The sequence below is a fragment of the Pimephales promelas genome, chromosome 25, assembly GCF_988280905.1.
Source record: "Pimephales promelas chromosome 25, fPimPro1.hap1.1, whole genome shotgun sequence".
Lineage (NCBI taxonomy): Eukaryota > Metazoa > Chordata > Actinopteri > Cypriniformes > Leuciscidae > Pimephales > Pimephales promelas.
The window spans coordinates 8,916,718-8,934,941 of NC_142793.1; the positions used below are offsets into that span (position 1 = coordinate 8,916,718).

The 18,224-nt window shown below is 39.4% G+C and overlaps 1 protein-coding gene across 5 annotated transcripts in view; it reads left to right on the forward strand.

Annotated features, from left to right (window-relative positions):
• The window catches only part of brsk2a (BR serine/threonine kinase 2a), a 321,319-nt gene that overhangs the window by 167,900 nt on the left and 135,195 nt on the right, over window positions 1-18,224 (forward strand). The gene's annotated exons all lie outside the window — the stretch shown is intronic.

An 18,224-nucleotide genomic window follows, 5' to 3' on the forward strand; every position in this document is an offset into this window, starting at 1 on the left:
TTTAGATTTTTTTTTTTTTGGCCAAAGTCGACCCGAGCCTCACATGTATCTTTAGCAAGAAGACAATCCCAGATAACATTGCCACAAGTTAGATAAATCATCCAAAGATGGCAGATGGAGATGGAAATTGACTGTTAATTTTATCCGATAATGAGAAGTATTAATAGAAGTATTTGGCTATTTTTTAATTAAAATGTACTATTGTTCCAAATACATGTGTATTTTTAATCTTATATTAATCTCATATTATTATCTTAGCACCATAATATCAATTGTGAGGCATGTGGAGGAGTTCAGTTTAGAGCAATGTACAGTAGAGCGTTTCAAATCACTCGTTACCATTTTTTATATAGCTTACCTTGCAAGTTAGCTGACTATGTAAACAGCACATAGCAGTGCGGCTCACAAGGCTTTGGAAAAGAGTGTGTGTTTGATAGGGAGTGTGTAACTGATGGTCTCTGTGATTGAACATGAGTGTATTGTGTACGTGTGAGAACGCGAGTGCGATGTGGCGCATTGTCGAGGCCTAAGGGAATATTTAACATTTGTAAAACTCCCAAGATTATGGAGTTTATACTGACTCATAGCTGCACACACACACACCATAGTCTGCAAAAAGCAGATAAGTCCCCGTCTCTGTGTGTGAGTGTACATATATATACATTTTCATACGTTTTTCTTCATGTGAGCACCCTGAAAAACTAGAGGTTTAATTTACATTTCAAGCTAGTTTCAAAGTCGGCCAGGTAAATAGATTAGCATTAGCATATCTGAGTTCAGAGGGGTAAGAAATACAATCACACAAATATAAACACACACACATTGAAGTGTATTGTATCTGGGAGTTTTTCTCTTTTTTTGGCCATGTTCACTAGCGTACTACATTTTGCGCAGCACACACTGTATACTACATGCTTCCGCACTGCAGTATTTTCAACATTTAAATATACTAAACTAAATATAGCATCTCTTTCTGAAAGGCAGGTGATATGGCGTTCTGAACGTACCCTGTGTGTGTGTGTGTGTGTGTGTGCTAAAGCGGGCGCACAGCGAGCGCTGGTCTGATGATTGTGCTTCCTGTGAGCTCTGGGTCTGATTAAAGCTCATTATCCACGGTAACTCGCTCTCTCACTCTCCCTTACTGACACAGCATCAAAGAGACACAACAGGGAGAGAGGGAAACGGGGAATAGATGGATGCAGATAAGGAGACCAAGAGGAATGGAAGGGGAAATGCAGTTTTATAGAGTGTGAGATAATGTATGGAAGTCAGAGCACTATTTGAAATTGCAGTTTGATTTTCCGTAATTCTGGCTCTTACACCGATTCTGCAGCGTTGACATTACCGTTGTTGTGTTGTTATACTTCCAGAACCATTTCCCCCTGTTTTTGTCGTCTGATAGTCCTTCACCTCTGCTGCATAACCAAAGTTAAATCTAAACTTTTTATCCACAAGTTTCCGAGGGGCGCTCCTGTAAAAAATAAAGTGGGTGAAACTTCCGGTGAGGCGGCGGAAGTAGCATTCCAATGGTATTTTGTGTGTTAGTTAGCGAAGAGGCTAGCTGTTTTTCGGATAATTATTTTACTATTTAAAGACGCAAATCTTTTATGAGAGCTCAGGGACAACATGTGCTGTTCGCGGTTGTATGTGTTGCCAGTTAACAAAACAAATCAATTGACACTGAACCACGTTTTACAATTTGCTTTATTTTTCCTCTATTAAATCAATCAATTGTTTAAATGTTCTTTAAGATCCTAAATGCTTTAAACTGAGTAGTTCAACAAGTCACAGGTGATAATTTATCACTCAACCACACTACTCAAATTCCCCACACGGGGTCACTGTAATGCTTTAACCAAGGAAAAGAATATAAACTCAAAATGAATAATTAACAAAAATATCTTAACAGATAATTTAGTAAAGTGTCAATTTCTCAATGTCAAATATTTACGAATGTTAGGGCACACTTTCAGGTTGAAACAATACACTTTCAAAGCAAACACAAACACGGTAGTGGCACCCTACACAAACACAAAACCCCTGTTAGCATTTTCATCATGTGCTTTCAAACACCATGTCACAAGAATCAAATATAACATACACAGGATATTATACACGTTATTCACATTTCTTATGCACTTTACATTGAAAATTGACTTACCGAACTCTTTTATAGAGATTTCAAAATGCAGTCACGTGCGATCAAACATCTTCGATCATCTCGAACTATCCGCAAAATACACATACACAAGATGAAACAAACACATCCTATGACACTAGATTAGATTAAATGATTATCATCACATTTACTCACATAGAGCATCAATTAAATCAAGGATGATACTCGACACACGGATGGATTAATCTCATGCACTGCTGTTTTCCGTTTCTCTCTGCATTGCGCGCTATTAACACGTCATCATCAGGGGCTCGCTTCTCTTAAAGGGGAAGTACTTTTTTACAAGTTCAAACACCACCCGGCTACATTCTCCCCTGCCGACATGTCAACGGCCTCGGTGACAGTGTAAGAGTTTCTCAGCTCTTTAACTGCTTCTCTGAAGAATACGGTACCCAAATTAGCGATCATTTGAGAAACAACATTGTGATTTAGGGCTGATCTAGGCTCATGGTGTGGATTTGAATGTTGACCCACATTAGGTCTGGTACTCCTTCGCAGTGTGGGCAAACTAGAAACACTTTCCTCCTGAAACCCTCCCCCAAGTTCTATTCCAGCCGGAATCTCAGGATCACAAGGAGACACTTCTGAGGCTTCCATTTCGTGTTCAGCTTCAGTTTCAGTCCGTACAAGACGTTCAACCACACTTGGGCCAGTACATTCCACGAGCACTACACCCTCCTCCAAACTCTCGTCGTCCACATCAATTGTTGAAGCTTCATCCACTTCCACATTAGACTCAACATTCCTCTTGCGGGCAACTGGAGCAGGGACATGCACACAGGGTCTGAGATCCACCCGATTCACTCTTTTGATGGGCCCTCCTTCCACAGGCTCAACCGTATAAGTGGTCCCTTGAATCTCTATCACCCGGTATTGGGTCGAATGCCAAGCGTCCTGGATTTTATTCCTTCCCAGTGGTCGATTCCTCAGGTATACGATCTGGCCAACCACAATGGATGGACAATACACTTTATCCTGAGAATGCTCAATTCGCTCTGCTGCTTTTTTCTCAGCATAGACTTTGGCACGTTCATGAGCCTCCTTCAGCCGTCTCTGATGCACCACTAACCAGTCATGAGTAGGCTTAGCTCCTGATTCTCGTCCCAAAAGTGCATCCACAGGCAAATGAGGGTCGACGCCGAACAACAGATAGAAAGGTGAATACCCTGTTGTTGAATGCGGGGTAACATTGTACGCATAGACCAGCTCAGCTAGATGTTCAGGCCACCGTCTTTTGCTCTCAGGAGGCAGTGTTCGTAGCAGCTCATGTAGAGTGCGATTAAAACGCTCGCACTGGGCGTTTCCAGTGGGATGATAGGGAGTAGTACGGCTTTTCTTAACCCCATACAGCTTGCACAATTCTGCTATTACCTCGCTTTCAAAATTGCGCCCCTGATCTGCATGTAGCCGTTCTGGAACTCCAAATTTCATGAACCACTCCATCAAAAGAACTTTAGCTGTGGTGTCAGCTTTCTGATCCCGCGTTACAAAAGCTTGTGTGAACTTGGTGAACACATCAGTGACAACTAAAACGTTCTCCCTTCCATCAGCGGCTGGCTCCAGTAAAGTGAAATCCACGGCCACGACTTCTAAAGGCCGGCTAGCAAGGAATGACTTCATGGGCGGGTGTACTCTAGGCTGAGGCATTTTAGTGAGAACACAGCGCTGACAATTCTTTATCCACTGCTCAACATCCCCATACATTCCCACCCAGTAACATCTTGGCTTCAGCAATTGCAGCGTCCTTTCAATTCCCTGATGCCCCATACCAGCATGGACGGACTCAAGCACCTGAGTTTTCAAGCAGGCGGGGACTAACAGTTGGAAAGACTCTCCGTGACGCACATCCTCCACTACCCGATACAACAATCCCTCCTTTTCCCTTAGTCGGTTCCACTGCTTCAGCAACGAGCGTACGGATTTTGACAGGGTTTTTACTTCCAAGCCTGCAGGTTTACGTTTCTGGTCCCAAAAGATCTTGAACTCCTTCAGAACTGGATCCTGAGTCTGAAACGTGGCCAACTGCTCCTTAGAATACCCAGGCCAAATAGCAGTACTCCCCTGTGCTTCTGTGCTTGCCAACCCCCGTGTTTCCATGGCGCGCATCTGACGGACCTCACACCTCTCCATTCCAGCTTGAATCAATTCAGCGTCAAGAGGTGTCCCACCTTGTGTCAGGCTACAAATAGTCACACAGTCATCATATTCGGCATCTTCCATGTCTACCACAGGCTCCCCTGCCAAGGGCTGCCTAGACAATGCATCTGCAGCTTGATTACACCGACCAGGTCGGTATTGGACATCAAAATCAAATGCCGCTAACTGTGCCACCCATCTCTGTTCCAGGGCTCCTAATTTGGCAGTGTGTAGGTGACATAATGGGTTATTATCTGTGATTACAGTAAATTTGGAACCCAGCAAGTAGCCTCTGAATTTTTCAGTAACTGCCCACTTGAGGCTAAGCAGCTCCAACTTCATGCTGCTATAATTTTTGTCATTCCTTTCAGCATTCCGCACCTTCGGCTCGCATAAGAGATCACTCTTTTCTTTCCCTCTTGCTGCTGCAGAAGAATGGCTCCTAAGCCCTGATTGCTTGCATCAGTCTCAAGGATAAATGGGGCAGAGAAATCAGCAAATCCGAGCACGGGCGCACTCGTTAGTTTTTCCTTCAAAGCATCAAAGGATGCCTGACACTCAGGACTCCACCCATTGATTACCTTTTGGTTAACTTTAGCTGGAGGTCCTTCATTTAGACACTGATTGACCAAGTCATGTAGCGGCCCAGCGATTTTTGAGAAGCCCGGGACAAATCTTCTATAATACCCGCAGAAACCGAGGAATGACCTCAGAGCTTTCAGAGTGGTGGGCACTGCCCACTGCTTCACAGCAGAGATCTTGTTAGGGTCAGTGGCTATACCCTCAGCAGATATCTGATGTCCCAAGAACGTCACTGTTGACTGTAGAAAGTGGCATTTCCCTACTTTGACTTTGAGTCCGGTCTCCTGCAGCCTTAACAACACAGTCCGCAACCTCTCCAAATGCTCAGGAAACGTTTTTGAGAACACCAAGATGTCATCCAAATATACCAGCATAATCTGAAAGATGAGATCATTCATGGTGGTTTGCATTAACCTTTGGAAAGTGGCAGGCCCATTGCACACCCCCATCGGCATTCTCAGATGTTCGTATAGCCCAAATGGTGTGGTAAAGGCTGTCTTAGGCCGATCCTTCTCTGCCACAGCTACCTGGTGATAGCCACTGGCCAGGTCGATGCTTGAGAAAAACTGGGCACCTCGTAACACATCAAAACTCTCATCCACTCTTGGCAGTGGAAAAGCGTCCCGTTTGGTTTTCAGATTTAGTTTGCGGTAGTCCACGCACAACCTAATACTGCCGTCGGTTTTTCTCACCAGCACCACTGGAGACGCATAGGCGCTTGAACTCTCCTGAATAACACCCTTTCATAGCTGCGCTATGTGTTCCTTGACCTCTTTGTACTGGTTTGGTGGAACTCTGCGATATGGCAGGTTAATCGGTACATCATCCACCAGGTTAATCTCATGTTGTACTCTGTCTGTAAATCCTAGCTCCTCGTCCCCTATGGCAAACACATCGGCAAATTCGGTGAGTAAAGCTTTCAACTCGGCTTGCTGCTCCAAAGTACCTCCAATGTCCAGCTGGGAGATCACTTTAGACCACTGCTCTTGCCTTGATGGTGCTTTGGCCCCCATAGAGATCTCTTCTGCATTCACAGAAATACGTTGGAATGTTACCTCGTGTCCTGGGTTATTATCCACCACCTTCACTTTAGACAGAACACCGATGCGAGTCCTAGGGTGCAACCACACATCTTCATTAGACAGGTTAAGAACTTGGACTGAGCTCTCGTGATTGTAGGAGCTTACCACAGTCGGCATAACCAGCACACCTCCTGGCAAAGCTAAGTGTGCTGGCTCTAACAGCCACTGGCTCTCATCTTTCACATTCACCGACCACCCTTTTGCCATTACTGTTGATATGGAGCCCGCTGGGACATGCACCATACGTCTCCCTGCTACCCGGGCCACACGACTCTTAGGAACATCACAGGTCTGGGTGTGCTGGAACGCGTTCCTCCAATCAGTCTCTAACCCCCCTTCAAATGGAGCCTCAAATTCAGACTGCACTATTTGCCGGCACTTACTAATTATGTTCATCCCCACAATACAGGAAACAGCTTTTGAGGAGGGCGGAGGATCCTTTACTACTAAGAAGCCGCAATTTGGAATTTTCCTCCCCATCGTCTCTACCTCTAACTCGAGATATCCTAAGTACGGGATGTCCAGCCCGTTTGCTGCAGTCAGCTTGAGCCATCCAGCAGTTGAAAGCATGTCTTCATCATCACCCCCCAAATGTTGTCGAAAGAAACTTTCAGATATCGTACTCACTTGGCTGCCTGTGTCCAGGAGACAGGATACTTCTACGCCCAGAACCTTAATATCCACTTGAGGACATGTCCCCACTGCCCGCTTCAACAGTTCTTCTTGACTTGAGTCTACAGGTTGGCCCTGGATTGCTCGACTCACAGCAACCCGGGCGTCACATTTCCCGACTCAATGGAACGGGATGCAGGTCTCTTAGCGTTTCGTTTCTGGGGACAATTTCTCGCAATATGCCCGGCTTCTTGACATTTCAGGCATATGGGCTTACCATCTTCAGTGAATCGTAACTGGGCTCGAGTGTTATTCCGTAGGCCCCCAGCCCCCTGTTGTTGTGTCATCAAGTTATTAACTGCCTGGGTTAGCTCAAGGATCTGCCTGCCCTGTTGAGTTACTACATCCATTACTTTGGATAAAGTGACTGGGTTTTGGCCCGTGGCTTTTACTTCTGCACAGTGTGCACTCTCACTGTAGGAGCCATATGTAGCACTTCGACTTTTAGGGGTCCGAACCCTCCCAGACTGCTCCTCCCAGCCCCATAGATAAGCTTCCTCCCTCACTTCCACCATAGAAGACTCAGGCTTGTCTCTTACATACCGCCGAAGTTCCCGTCTGAGGGTATGGTCTCGGATGCCCTCTAAAAACTGGTCTCTTAACATCGTCTTTTCATCTCCCACAGCCTCTGGTGTACGCTTAGTAATCTGACAGAGAGCTTGAGCTAGTGCATGAGAGAAATCACGAACATCCTCCCCCTCTTTCTGCTTACGACTATAAAAGTCCTGGAGGAGTTGGGCACTGCTGCGCCTATCAGTAAAAGCCTCTCTAAGGTAAGTAAGTATATCCGTGGATATATCGGTGTCTACATTGCTTCGCAATCGAACCTCTTCTAATGCAGCACCTCGCAGCAAAGACATAACAAAATCACACTCATCATTTGGTGTCATGTTTCTGGCTCTTAAAGCACGCTCAACCTCATCTATAAACTCATCTACTGTTCTCCCATCTTTTTCAATGTCCCCTGTGAATGGGCTGATGTGACGTTCTCGGGGTACATACACAAAAGTCTTATTACACCCCCCCTTTAAAGACTCAAGTGTGGCCATTGCTTCATCGTGCTTTTGACTCAGTTCTCTTAACTTCAGACGAATGTCGTCCTCTTCCCCCTCCGAATAGTCAGACATGTTGCAAGTCAAAGTCTTGAGTGTGGCAACTGAAAGGGACAATCCGTGCCTACTTCAGATAGGGAACGCACTTCACCACTCCGTCGGCTCTGTCACGTCCTGGCCCAAACCAACGACCGTCTCTATTCTGCGTCGAACACTCCGTCCAGTGACCGCAAACTCCTTCCACGCCAGAGGCTTCTCTTCACCACTACCGTGTTTGCTCACCCGTGTGCCACTAACATTTAACTGACACTGGCAATATAGATTTATAAAAGGACCCCACTCCTGGTACCAAATTTTGTTGCCAGTTAACAAAACAAATCAATTGACACTGAACCACGTTTTACAATTTGCTTTATTTTTCCTCTATTAAATCAATCAATTGTTTAAATGTTCTTTAAGATCCTAAATGCTTTAAACTGAGTAGTTCAACAAGTCACAGGTGATAATTTATCACTCAACCACACTACTCAAATTCCCCACACGGGGTCACTGTAATGCTTTAACCAAGGAAAAGAATATAAACTCAAAATGAATAATTAACAAAAATATCTTAACAGATAATTTAGTAAAGTGTCAATTTCTCAATGTCAAATATTTACGAATGTTAGGGCACACTTTCAGGTTGAAACAATACACTTTCAAAGCAAACACAAACACGGTAGTGGCACCCTACACAAACACAAAACCCCTGTTAGCATTTTCATCATGTGCTTTCAAACACCATGTCACAAGAATCAAATATAACATACACAGGATATTATACACGTTATTCACATTTCTTATGCACTTTACATTGAAAATTGACTTACCGAACTCTTTTATAGAGATTTCAAAATGCAGTCACGTGCGATCAAACATCTTCGATCATCTCGAACTATCCGCAAAATACACATACACAAGATGAAACAAACACATCCTATGACACTAGATTAAATGATTATCATCACATTTACTCACATAGAGCATCAATTAAATCAAGGATGATACTCGACACACGGATGGATTAATCTCATGCACTGCTGTTTTCCGTTTCTCTCTGCATTGCGCGCTATTAACACGTCATCATCAGGGGCTCGCTTCTCTTAAAGGGGAAGTACTTTTTTACAAGTTCAAACACCACCCGGCTACATATGTATAACCGGACTAAACTATACGTGATTGTTTTGAACATAAGCTGAAAACGAAATCTGAGTGATCCTGCCAGAGCCCGTCTCTGATCCTGCCAACGACTGTAGTTTCCATCACCTCCCAAAAGACGACGAATCTTCCTGTGTACATTTGTTTAAAATCTTAATATTCTATAAACTCTCTCAGCATGTGATTGGCTGTTCGCTACTGATGTTGCACCTAAACTCAGGATCAAAGCCTGTGTATTCAGAATACCAAATGTGCCAGTAATGTATTCCAGTAGCACATTCATTTATAATTCTGAATAAACTCCAAAGCACAATGACTAAGTGTATTTTTTTATTTTAATTGTTTGTCAGCTCGCACAACTGTCTGTCACTATGCCTTGTCTTGATGAGTATTGATTATTAATGTTATTATAATACTCCCAACCAACTACTGCAGAGGGTAAAGGTACTGTTATTTCACTTTTTAATTTCGTTGAGGTTGTGTTCCCACATCGTTAGCTAGTTTGGATCGCTATAACTTGAATGACTGTCAACTGTTGAATGAAGGAGTGTCAAGCATGTCAAGTCGCGCTTTGTTTACTTCCAACCGGAAGTCGCGCCCACTTTTGACGCAAGGCCTCATGGGGCGTAGGAAACTTGTGGATATGTTTGAATTTTTACGATGGACGCACTATTTACACTATACAACAAAAAAGCATAAGTATACGCGAATATGTACGCACCTAATATCATTAATTGTAATGCTTTCTAATTTTCTAGAAACACAGCTTAATGTGCTTTCAGAAAGTTAATAATTTAATTGAACTTAATTTAATTTCAATTTTTTTAACATAATTATAAAATTTGATATTATAACTTTTTTTCATTTTTATGGGTCAGAATTCATACGACTAGTTTTTTTATACTGTTGACTGTCCTAGTTGTCAAAGAGTTCATATATAGATAACATTGCACTAGCATATATATATATATATATATATATATATATATATATATATATATATATATATATATATATATATATATATATAATTTCTTCATGTCTTAAATAGCTTGAATACAACTCTACACCCTTGCCTCATTTATTATGGTTCTGTGAATATGCAAATTCCCCCCCCCCCCCCTCCACTCACTCACTCCAGCTCAGAGATCCACTGGTTGGCGATTGGCACTGGTTCATTGCAGTTTTAAAGAGAAAATACTCAGCAATGCTGTCGACTTATGAATTTACACATGGTTTGTCTTAAAGCATATTAAAAACGTCACGTAGATATAATAAACAACATTAAAAGCTTGATTTTCAGCACTGTGGGGACTTTAATAATAATATTTTGACCTTAATTCAGTGACTAATAAAACCAATAAAAAACTATTTAAAAATCAATCTAAAAAACACAAAAAAAATAATTAATTTTGGAAAACACACTATATACAGTGGTGTGAATAAGTTTGGACACCCATGCTAAAGTTGCCTAAAAAGAGGAATAAAAAATCATCTTTTGGATATTGATCTTAATGCCTTAATTGGAAAAATGAGGAAAACTCCAACCTTTAAGGACACACATTTTCTTTGTGAATGAATAATGTATCATAAATAAATAAATGTTTTCCTTAAAATACAGGGTGCATAAGTCATTGCCCCCCTATGTTAAATTCCCATAGAGTCTCATTCCCATAGAGATTTTTATTTTTAAAAGCCAGTTATTTCATGGATCCAGGATAATATGCATCCTGATAAAGTTCCCTTGGCCTTTAGAATTAAAATATCCCCACATCATCACACACCATTCACCATGCCTAGAGATTGGCATGGTTTTACTTCAGTTAGCCTAATAGCTGGTTTGATTTGCATTGAAAGATGATCTTATGGATAGTACCCCATGCCAATCTCTAGATGTGGTGAAGAAATTTTGGGTTTTCATGAGCTGTATGCCAAAATCATCACTATTAAAACAATAAAACACCTGAAATATTTCAGTTGGTGTGCAATGAATCTAAAATATATGAAAGTTTAATTTTTATCATTACATTATGGAAAATAATGAACTTTATCACAATATGCACATTTTTTGAGAAGGACCTGTACTGTATATATATATATATATATATATATATGTGGTACTTATCAAGGCAATCATCATATTTTGGGGTGTAGCTCACATAGTTGATCTGCTGACAGTTGCTTGTTGTGAGGTACAGTTAACTTATAGCAAGTGTGTGTCCACTGTCCACGGTTTGCACTGTGTGTGTGTTTTCACTGCTCCTAATATGTGTGCACTAACTTAGAGGGGTTAAATGCAAAGGACAAATTCTGAATGGATTACCATACTTACCTTCTCATGTCTCCAGCGATTAATAGCTGTCGGTGCAAATGCACCTTTATAGAGACCTGGTTACAATTCACGACGACTGAATCAAAATGAGCCGCAGCGCTTGCTCTTATGCGGCTTTCAACACCAAACTTTCAGCCCACTGAAGTCTATTATGATGTAGAACTATAGACCTCTCAGCTCCTGAATGCTTGATTCGCTCCTCGAGCGGTCATACCCAAACGAATTATTCCCGCAGAAAAAAGCCGAGACAGTTTTCCCCACTGAGTTAGCAGATCTGTGCTGTGCGCTCGTGAATCAAATAGCTATAGATTCCAGCGTTGCCCTAGTAGAGCCTATCTCACTCTGAACGGGGTATTAGACGCCCTTTGTGAGGCATAAATCATCCCACAATCTGCACCTTCTCCCCTCGGCTTCAGCTGGTATTGATTTGAAGCGTCCAGTGACAAGCGCTCAATATCCACTCTGATCTCAGAACAGAGGTACCAATTCAGGCGGCTCCTTACAAAGGCTGTTGGTTTATTGTATTGTTCTGGCCTGGATGCCCTCAATGAAATATTGGAAGACATCCGCTTTCATTTGTGTTACTTTAGGCTGAGAGGTTACAGCGTTTACACACTAGAGAAACCTCTGATGAAGTTTTGGACGGATTGAAATACGTAACATCGTTTGAGATAGGGTTAGGAAAAAGCCAGCGCGATGGAGTGCGCAAATTGGGTCTACCAAAGCACAAGTGGACTCGTCACTGTTCCCAATGCTTACAGAAACATTGCAGGATGCAGCCTCGCTTTTGGAAATTCTTGTTGAAATCATTAGATTTGATTAGATTAGTTGTAAACCAGTGGAAGCCAACTTGCCTGACTTCACTTTTAACTAGGGGTGGAACAATATATCATGTCACAGTATATCGCAGTACAAAAATGCAACAATATGTATCGTATCAAAATATTAGTGTCAGTACTACATGAAACTGCTATATACTGAATATTGTTGGATATAATGCAAAATAAATCAATGGGAGAATATTTGTGGGTCCTGATAATGCCAAATGCCTAATGTTACCAATGCCAATAAAAAGTGGCCTGTACATTATTTTAAATATGCACAATCATATTCGTCTAGAATAATTCTGTTTTCAGCTTCAGAATCATGAATATGTTTGATCTGGTGTCTCTATTGTCCTGTGCGTTGGGTTTACAGCACCAAGTCCAAGCCTGACACTCTTAGAAGAAAAGGTTCTATATGAAGAGTTCAGATGCAAAAGCCTCTAAGTGCCATTTGAAATTTTCTTCTAGAATGATCATTTTTATCAAGCTTGTATATTTAAGTTCAGTGATTTCACTTAAATGGCAATGATAATTACCTATTAATTGTTATTTAAGTGAAATTACTGAACTTAAATATACAAGTTTGACAAAAATCATCATTAAAGAAGAAAATTTCAAATGGCATTTAGAGGCTTTTGCATCTGAACTCTTCATATAGAACCTTAAAAAGTTCTATCAGCTCTATGTATTTGGAACCCCTGAAAGGTTCTATGCAGAACCCTTTGTAAGGGTTCAATAATAAGAAACCCTTTAGTGTTCTTTGTAACCAGGAAAAAGGTTCTGTATGGAACCTTTTGGGTTCATTCATTATCATTTGTTTTGTCCTTTCCGGATTATATATATATATATATATATATATATATATATATATATATATATATATACATATACATATACAGTATATATATGAAGAGTTTAGATGCAAAAGCCTCTAAATGCAATTTGAAATTTTCTTCTAAAATGACCATTTTTATCAAGCTTGTATATTAAAGTTCAGTAATTTCACTTAAATGACAATTAATAGGTGATCTTCATTGCCATTGAAGTGAAATTACTGAACTTAAATATACAAGCTTGATAAAAATTATAATTTTTGAAGAAAATTTCAAATGGCATTTAGAGGCTTTTGCATCTGAACTCTTCATATACACTCAAAAAAAAGGTACAAAAGCTGTCACTGGGCTGTACTTTTTATTTTATTTTTTTCACCCACCTCCACCCCCCCTCTTCGGAGGACAACTTTATTTATATATATATATATATATATATATATATATATATATACACATATATATATATATATATATATATATATATATATATATATATATATATATACAGAAACTTGTATCTTTTTTGAGTACATGCACAATATGTTGTCTATGTGGTGCACAAATTATGAGCTAGCTTGGGCTGATTGTCGGATGCTAGACTGGTCAGTCGATTGTGACCTGGCGTGTGCTGGTTGTTAAATGCCAGATGGGTCTAGCTGAATTGACTTAGGCTGGTTGCTGGATGCCAGACTAGACCACTCAATGCAAACTGTCTTGGGCTGGTTGTTGGATGCCAGACTGGACCACATATCTTAAGCTGACTTGGGCTGGTTGGGCTGTACTTTTTCAAAAGGTACACTTTTGTACATAAAAGATGCATATTGGTACCTCAATTGTACATATTAGCACCTATAATGTACATATCAACACAATATACTGTACACATTAGCATTTAAAATGTACATACTACCACCTAAAATGTACATATCAACACTTATATTGTACATATTAGCACCTAAAATGTACATATCAACACTAAAAATATACATATTAGCACCTAAAATGTACATATTAGGATCTGAAATGTACATATCAACACTTTAATGTACATATTACCACCTAAAATGTACATATAAGCACATGAAATGTACATATTAGAACCTAAAATGGACAAAAGTGTACCTTTTGAAAAGGTACCGCCCCAGTGACAGCTTTTTCTGAGAGTGTGTATATAAATAAATATATATATCACTTTATGTAGTTAATCAATATCACACGAAGAGTGCCATTTCAGTTTTTCTCCTCCAAAAATCAGCATGAATAAAATGTGATATTAAGTTTCTACAACAGTTTAATAAACAATAATTTAATTACAACTACAAAATGTTGCAGAATAATGTAATATATGAATTTATAATAGCCTAATCTTTACCTTTGTGCCAAAAGGGTTCTTTCTTGTCATTATAGGACCTTTTTAGCATAAAAGGTTCTTTGGAGTTGAGTAAAGAACCCATGCTTCATATATAGAACCCCAATAAACCCTTTTTTTTCGTAGAGTGTGTTAATTTACGCCCACAATGTAAAATCAAATTTAGCATTTTAATCAACAGTTAATTTTTTGTTAACCATATATCTTAGAGTATTGCAATAATATCGTATCACAACAAAAGTTCATTCGTGATCTGTATCGAATCGTGACATGAGGGTATCGTTACACCTAGTTGCAACCCTATTCCAGCAGTAGTTTGACTTCTGGTTGTGGAACCCAACATAGTTGGGTTGATTTTAAAACAGGATGGCATGCACAAAAATGGAAAATGAGTTGGGAGCGGAAAATGTGAAGTGATTGATGTGAACTGAGAGAGGAAAAATGGGCGAGAGAGAGAGAGAGAGAGAAACAGGGAAATGGGAAGGAGAGGTCTGCGAGGCTGGAGTAATTGCCCCCTGAAGCAAATAATTGAGGCAGGAGCAGGGTGAGGGGTGGGGGTGGGTAAAGCATGACCTTGTGCCCCATAACTTCTGCAATCCTACCGATAGATTGAGAAAGGGAGAGAGAGAGAACCTGCCGTCACCCTACATTGACAAAAAAGAAAGAATTAAGCCAAGAATAGCCAATGTGAGGATGTTCAGTCATAGAAGTTTCTCTCACATGTTCCCCAGTGCACTGAACTACATCCAAGTGTCAAGCTGCAAGCCTGGCTCAGCGTTGTGCGAAGGTCAAGCTCTGTAACGCAACATACAGGTCAAACATTTTTAACTTTAACCATGTTTGCCACTGACCTCGAAGTTATTGCAATGAATATCAGATTCTGAGACTTTCTAGAAACTGTGGCTTCTAGGTATATTGTGACTTTCATAGAATAATCATCATGTATACATGCATGTTTTTCTGCACTTTTACTAGTTTACTATTTATCCTGAGCATTTATATGAATAAATAGTAAAATGGCACATCTTGACAGATGTGTTGAGGAAAAATTGTGACACAAATTGGATTCATTTGAAATTGGAATTGTATTTATGTATATATATGACGTGAGGAAAATAAAACTGTTGGCTACCATCAGATAATTATGTGGTAACCGTGAAATCATAAAACCAATGAATGCATGAACTCGTGATTCTACAAAATGCCTTTTAAAGTTAATACCGGGTTTTTACGCACAACTTTGGAGAATGATATCTGTGTTCAATACTTAACATAACATCTTGAAACTTGTGCCAATGAATATCTGAATTGTCTTGGGAATTATGTTTGATTCGGTCTTAAGTCCCGACTGGTTCGGCTCTCCTGCACATTTTGGTATTCACTTGCATTTGTTTGCAGTTAGTTGTATTTAGCCAACACAGATTTTACAGTTTCAACTTGATAGATTGACTGAGCACAATTATATATGTTTGGTGAATATACATTTTAAATTTTTAAGCTATGATTAGTACAATCTTTTTCCATAGGGATAATTATTTGGAAGTCATTTATTGAGTCAATATGTAATCAAAATGATATTTTATTTACAGTGAAGGCCAGTATCGGCGATAAATTATTAATAAAACATGGTAAATATTTAAATTAGGGCTGTGCAAAAATTAATTGCGATTAATCGCATCCAAAATAAAAGTCTGTGTTTACATAATATATTTGTGTGTGCTGTATTTTGTATATATAAATACCTATGCATGCATGTGTATATTTAAGAATTATTTTCGCTTAAATTCTGTATATATATACATAATCTATATTATATAAATATAAATATTTTATATATGAATAACACATATTCTTAAATATATACATGCATGTGTGTGTATTTATATATACAAAATAATTATATACAGCACACACAAATATATTATGTAAACACAGACTTTTATTTTGGATCTGATTAATCACAATTAATTTTTGCACAGCCCTAATTTAAATGTTTTTTTTTCTCCATTTCATGAGGATAACAAGTAATTACAGCCATCATATTGGCCTGGAGAGTGGCTTGTGAAAAAAAAAATGGATGTTGTATTAATTGCGTTAATTATTTTAAAGAAGTTTACCAGTTCATATTTAGTTCAAAAATGAATACATAATTTTTTTTACTAACTGTAACATACGTATAAAAATACATATATATGGATATTGGCTCCTTGGCTCCGCCCTCCTCGGACCCTCCTTCCGCCCAATTTTAATTTTCCTTCAGTACTACGTCTGGGATTGTGGTGTATTCTTTGGTGTTATCCGGTGAACCTCGGTCCAATCAGCGAACAGAGGGAGTGGCTGAGAATGATGACGTTGATGTCGTGTTCTAGTTTGAGACGTCATGACCAAACGTCAGCGATTGGTTATTTACATTTATTAATTTAGCTGATGCTTTTATCCAAAGTAACTTACAATTGCTATATATGTCAGAGGTCATGGAGCAACTAGGGGTTAAGTCTTGCTCAGGGAAACATTGGTGTCTCACAGTGGATTCGAACCTGGGTCTCTCACACCAAAGGCATGTGTCTTATCCACTGCGCCATCACCACCCGAGATCCAATATCGAGTGACTCAGATCCAATAGTTTTAAACTTGCACAGAGTATCCGCCTACAAAGAGGTTAACGCTTGTCAATGGACAAATGAAATGATTGCGAGTCTGGTGGGACCAGGATACTACTGGACCCGAGGCATGTATGAATGCCTCTGTCTCAAAGTGCCTATGTTTTTGGTTTGTAGATTTTTAAGTCTTTGAATGTGCTCAATAATGTGCATCTGAGCTATTGATTCCTTATGCGACAGAAAGATGAGAAGACTGGAAAACGTTCCTTGGGAGAGCGAGAAAATGCAAGGAGCATCAAAGAAAGTCTGAAAAGTAAGTAATTGAGAAGCAGAAAGCTACGGCTTGTTGGAGGGAACGCAAAGAAGAAGTTTTCCTAACAGCTCAGATGAAAGAGTGGGAGCGATAGATGAATCACGGCTGACTCTAATCAGGTTATCCTGACACTGGGATGACAGTGCAAGCTCTCCCCCCCCCCATCTTCATTTCGTTCCACACCGCCAAATGATTATAGATGCTCCCTTCATTTCTCCCAGAGCCACAGAAGTGTCTCCCTGCTGAGGATTCCCAGCCTCCCTCCCTCCCGCTGCGTTTCCTCCTCATAAAGACCTTAAGCACCCTTAAGTGTTCCACGACTTCTTCACGGATCTTATTTGTGCGTCCGTGCTATACCTCTGCCCTACCCTCCTGTTGCTATTTTTAATGAATTATTTTTTAATGAAATAGGAAAAGAAAATGCACTTCTATGTGCAGCTTTTGAGATTTGCATACATGGATCTTTGACAAGTAACATACAGTCTATATATATATATATATATACAGTATATATATATATATATATGTGTGTGTGTATATATATTAGGGCTGTGAAACGATTAATTGAAAGTGTTTGTGTTTACATAATTTGTGTGTGTAGTGTGTATAATTATTTTGTGTAAATAAATACACACATATGCATGTATATATTTAAGAAAGATGTGTTAAATAATATATAAAATATGTATATTTATTCATAATATTAATTTTGTATAAATAGATCTACAGTACATGCAAATATTTCTTAAATGTATACATACATGTGTGTGTATTTATATATACAAAATAATTATACACACTGTACACACACATATATTATGTAAAAACAAACTTTTATTTTGGATGCGATTAATTGCGATTAATTGTTTCACAGCCCTTATATATATATATATATATATATATATATATATATATATATATATATATATACGTTTTCAATACAGCAGAAAGAAAGAAATTACAGAGAAATTTCCTATTTGTTAAAAGAAAAAATATTTTTAAACAAGTGTGAGTTTTCCTAGATCTTGAAACTTTCAGGTTTATAAATTGGAG